Source organism: Propithecus coquereli, unplaced genomic scaffold, assembly GCF_000956105.1.
Source record: "Propithecus coquereli isolate 6110/MARCELLA unplaced genomic scaffold, Pcoq_1.0 Scaffold4, whole genome shotgun sequence".
NCBI classification, from domain to species: domain Eukaryota; kingdom Metazoa; phylum Chordata; class Mammalia; order Primates; family Indriidae; genus Propithecus; species Propithecus coquereli.
This window is the reverse complement of record NW_012149729.1, coordinates 1,087,344-1,093,151: the sequence shown is the minus strand read 5'-3', so window position 1 is coordinate 1,093,151 and position 5,808 is coordinate 1,087,344.

Here is a 5,808-nt window from a genome sequence, read left to right as displayed (position 1 = left end):
TGAATTAAGAAAAATGAACACATTTACTACATGGGTAAAAGTTTTACACCAAATATCAAATTCATTGCTGGTGTAATGTTCATAATATACTACAATGTTGTTTATTATTTTTTTATTATCTTAGCAATGGCATAAGATAAAAAACATGGTAAATATCTTAAATAAAATCCTACAGAAAGTAAAAATGACTAACAAAAAGAGAACCTCAAAAAAAAAAAGTCCCAAAACAATAAATGTTGGCGTGGATACAGAGAGGAACACTCATACACTGCTGGTGGGACTGCAAACTAGTACAACCTCTGTGGAAAGTAATACGGAAATATCTCAAAGAGCTACAAGTAGAACCACCATTTGATCCAGCAATCCTGTTACTGGACATCTACCCAAAGGAAATAAAGACATTTTATAAAAAAGACCCCTGCACTAGAATGTTTATAGTAGCACAATTCACAATTGCAAAGATGTGGAAACAACCCAAGTGCCCATCAATACATGAGTGAATTAAGAAAATGTGGTATATGTATACTATGGAGTTCTACTCAGTTACAAAAAACAATGGTGATTAGCACCTCTTATATTACCAGGATAGAGCTGGAGCCCATTCTACTAGGTGAAGTATCTCAAGAATGGAAAAACAAGCACCACATGTACCCACCATCAAATTGGTATTAACTGATCAACACTTAAGTGCACATATAGTGATAACATTGATCAGGTGGTGGGCAGATGGGAGGGGGAGGAGGGGATGGGCATATACACACCTAATGGGTGTGGTGCGCACCGTGTGGGGGATGAACAGGCTTGAGCTCTGACTCGGGTGGGGCAAGGGCAATATATGTAAAAAACATTTGTACCCCCATAATATGCTGAAATAAAAAAAATTTTAAAAAAGAGTAAGTCTGAATAGGAACAGTCAAGAATTGTGAAAAATCTGAGATTTTATCCTACCTGCAAGCTAACAATTTAGCCTGCCATAGTTTCATGGGTGCTTTCTGAATACATTAGACTCCTAGGTCAGAGACGAAGGACTTTTATACTCATGGCACAGCAGATAGCATGAGCTGCATATTCACATAGAATTCCTGTGCCCCCAAGTCCCACAGGGACAATGTGGAAGAGCTCAATTAGATGCTCCATATACAGTGGGTTTGCATCATAGCTGAAGAAACTTCAATCGTTTATAATGAACTGCAAGCAAATTTTCACAACCTTTGCACAATATGGTATTATTGTTACTATATTAAACAACAGATAAATCTGACCTCTGCTTTAGAAGAAGACACTATCTCTATCTTCCAAGGCTGTTCACTATACAAATATCCTTGGAAAGACAGTCCAGAACAAAGCTGTCAGTGCCTCTTGAACAGAAATGCAGGAGAACCATGGAGAATGTCTCCCATGAGGAGTAAGAACCATCCATCAACCAGTGCCAAGGAGCCTCAGAGAGTCCGCATCTTGTGATTATTCTCATAGTTATCCAGTACGGATGACCATTTCACAACAGCATTTACATTATCTCTCACACAGCAAACAGGAACTATGCTTGCCCCACCAGGGTTTTAAAAAGCAGTAAAATTCTCATGTGCAGGCATCCATGTAGACTCACCTGTGTTGCCCCCTCAGGCTTGGGGGGACATGGGAAATTGGCACAAACTTGAAGCACTGGCTGCTTCTTTTGCTACGAGTCTTTTGTCTATGACCCAGCACCCAAGAAACAGTGACAAGCTAACTTATTAGTTTGCAGGTAGGGTAAAATACCAGACCCCTCACAGTTCTTGGTACTTAACTAGCTGTGCAACTGTGAAATACAGTGTATATAAATAATGTATACAAAATACTTAGCAAACAGTGCTGGCCATTCAGTAAGCACTTAATAGATGTTTGCTAATTACTGATCAACTATTACTAAAAGCCTAATAATTATACATTAATAATGCCTCAGAGGTATTACATAATTACTCATTTAATTCACTATAAAAATACTTTCAAAATAAAGCATATTAGGAAATACTTACACTAAATTATTTAATCCACGCAGGTAGATGATATCATTATGCTCATTTTACAGATAAAAAAATTAACACAGAGAGGTTAAATAACGTGTTCGAGATCACAGAGCTAGTAAGCAGTAGATCTGGGATCCAAATCCAGTCTGAATCCAGAACCCATGCTCTTAACCACCATACTGTTGCATCTCAGTGTAGGAATCCATGGGGAGTGAGGGGGATTGGAAAGGGGTCCTAGGATTAAGAAAAAGTTTAGCAACTTCTGATCTTCTTCTAGATGAGAAAACTGAGACCCAGGAATGTCTCATGGTGAGTTAGCGGTGGTCAGATCCAGAATTTAAATGACAGTTTTTCCATCAGACACATTATCAGAGACTATCTTTACGTTTAAGTGAGAAACATAACTACGATTTAAAATTGAGTAGAAAAAATTCAACATTTTTTCTTCACCCATCTAAAATAAGGGGCTAATTATACTTGTTCCTAATACTTCCTATTTGTATATTAACATGATCTACTTGTATACATAAACATGCATAAACATTCACTGCAGCAGATATTAAATGCAAATGACAAAGCACACATATTATAGTGTGAAATGTAAAATGTTGTCAATTTCCAGCCCTAACAGGTAACAACAGCCTGATAGCTAGTTTGAAAAGACTTTTTAAAATTAATGTTTTTTCATTATTGTTAATTTTGTTGTTGTTTTTAACAGATCAATACATGCTTACAAGAAAAAAATAAATCTGACAGAAGGGGATGAAATAAAAAAGTATCCCCTTATTGGCCTAATAACCTAATTTTACTCCTAATTGTTAGGCAGTGTTAACAGTTTATCCTTCCAGAAATTGTCTATGAAGTTACAACTATATAATGTCATATATATATCTAAATTTCCTTATGATCATATGAATACATCTTTAATATAAAACTATATTTCTGTATATTTTAAACTTTAATACTATTTTATAACTTCTTTTTAATGTATACTTAACATACATCTTATATTTATTTCTACATAAAACATATGATTCTGCCTCATTCTTTTCAACAACTTCATAGTAATTTCATTGCAGAGCTAAGCCACATCATAGTCAACTGTCGCCCTATTGATGGGCATTTACCGTCTCTAGTTCCTCACTATTGAAAATAGTGTTGCATATTCATATATATCTGCATACATGTGTAATTATACTATAAAATCAGTTCTCGGATTGGATAAGTCAAAGGTCATGCAGATCTTAATTCTGTTAAATCCCATCAAATTGCTTTCTCACCACATTACAGCCCCAAGAACAGCGCCTTGACTGTTTCATTACATCCTTACGTTGGTTTGTGAGTCTTAACAATTAAATACCCCTTTGTTGTATGTTGCACTTATATTTCCCATTATACATTTAATGTTTTTTATATTGTCTTTTACCATATTCAAGTTTTAGATTGTTAGGTAAAATTTATCTTTTTCCTTATGACAGTTTCCAAATTTCCTCATATGCATAGAAATACCTTCTCATAACTAAAAGTAAATTCATACATTTGCCCATACATACATAAATAAAACCAATCTGTAAATATTGATAGAAAATGATTCCATGACACAGGTTAAGTTTAAAAGCAAAGCACAGAACAATATGCACAATGCTATAGGTACAACTACATATCTGTGTACGCATAGAATACCTCTGGAAGGTGACCTGGAGTGGGGGGAAATTGGTAGAAGGAAGATTTTCACTGTTTATCCTTTTTACTATTTGAACTTTTTATCATTTTTATGTATTACTATTCAAATGTTTTAATCTTAATTGTTTAAAAATAAAAGAGCAGTCTCTGTTTGGTTTGCTTATGAAAAAGTCTCCCTTTTCACATAGAATACATTTCATTTCTTACCATTTAAAGCTTTATACATTTAGAATGCTAGTGTATTAATAGTAAGTCTTGCCTTCTACCAAATAGGTAGGCTTGTTGAATTTTTAAGTGTGTTAAGAGGCAAAGACCATGAGTGGAGGGGAAGGAGTACGAGGTGAAGAAAGTCTAAAAGCCTTTGACTTACTAAAAACTGAAAACGGTGGCCACGAAAGGCTAAACGTTTTCCAGCGCCAGATCTGGGTTATGTACAGGTCTTGCTTCTATACTATTGGCATGAAAATAGTGTGTGTGAGGTGTGAGGTGTGAGGTGAGGTTCACCTCCCTAGCTTGATGCTGCTGCTTCCGAATCCCAAATCAGAGAGGCGGGGTCAGAAAAGGAGCCCAGAAAGATGGGACGCTTTGCATTCCTGACCGACCAGGCAGCTCCAGAGTCTCTCACACAGTCCTCAGAGTCCAGCGCAGTCGAGTCTCCGGCCCTAAGCCCTAAGCGTTGGGCTAGGAGAGGGCAGCCAGAACCTGTTCTCCTACCTGACTAAGAAACGCAGCTACTCCCTATCGAAGCGGTTTCTCAGGCTCCTTGGAAGCAGCGTCCGTACTTGCAGGATTCTCTGTTACCTGCCGGATCCTAGCAACGGCCCTGGCTCCACCTCCTCCCGCCACGGCCCCGCCACAGGGGAAGGGGAGGGGCCAGAGGCGAGGGGGCGGGGCGGGGAAAACATGCCGGGGGGAAGGGGAGGGGCCAGAGGCGAGGGGGCGGGGCGGGGAAAACATGCCGGGGGGAAGGGGAGGGGCCAGAGGCGAGGGGGCGGGGCGGGGAAAACATGCCGGGGGGAAGGGGAGGGGCCAGAGGCAAGAAAGTGAAAAGGATGTTAATCTCTCTCCAAGATTTCTTTTATACTTGTGAAAGGGCACAGTTCTAAGAACCAAACACTGACAGCAATTTAAGCTTACAGATATAAAAAATCAGAATCAGAGAAAACGTAACTATGAACTCAAGAGGCAAGAAATTGTCAAAGGAGAACACAGGTGTACAATAGTAGGTGCCTACTTGCTTTTGTTAAATTTACAGCTTGGCTCTTAGCTTCCTGGCAGCCAAAGAGAAAAAGGAGACAGTAGCTATTTATTCCCCTTATAAGTCAGAAAAAGCAAAGCTTATGTTAAAAACTAAGTTATAATGAGTTTTTTTCTCTGAATAAATTCTTTAAGTTAGTTTTTAAAGAAGCACAAAATAGGATTGAGGGAAAGGACAAGTATGTTCCTGTTGCAAACGTAGTCACAAACTGCACGTGGCTGTCTCATAATAGTAGCTAACACTTACTAAATATTGTCCCTAAACACCTTACACACATTGCTAATTTAATCTTTACAATGATTTTATTAAGGAGGAACTACTATTAGCCCCATTCCACTAATGAGAAAATTAAGACACACAGAGGTTTATGAGGGGACCAGGATTAAACCCAAGCAATCTGACTCCAGAGCCTAGATTTTAAACCACTATTTTATGCTACTATGTTTAATACCATTTGATATTTAAAAAGGATGTAAGTTTAACAAAATTAAAATTTTTGTTATACATAGGACAAGTTCATTCCCTCATTCATAATGTTCAGTGTCTTCATTTCTTCATATCATTCTGCTGAAATTGCACTCATTTCCCCATTAACTTCCTAATGTCCAATGTCATTTATTTCAGTCTTCGCCTCATTATTAAGTATGTATTATAGACAATATTAAGTATGTATTATAGGCTCAGATACATTTGGCTTAGTTTTCGTAATGACTTTAAGTAAAAGCAAATGCATTTTAATCACTTCCACACATTGATGAAGAACAGAGGAGAAAGGGCATACAGGTAACCACCAGGGTTAGTCTTTCGTGGGTAGACCAGGTAGGGAGGTGTGCAGACAAGTTTTTCCAAACACCCACTCCC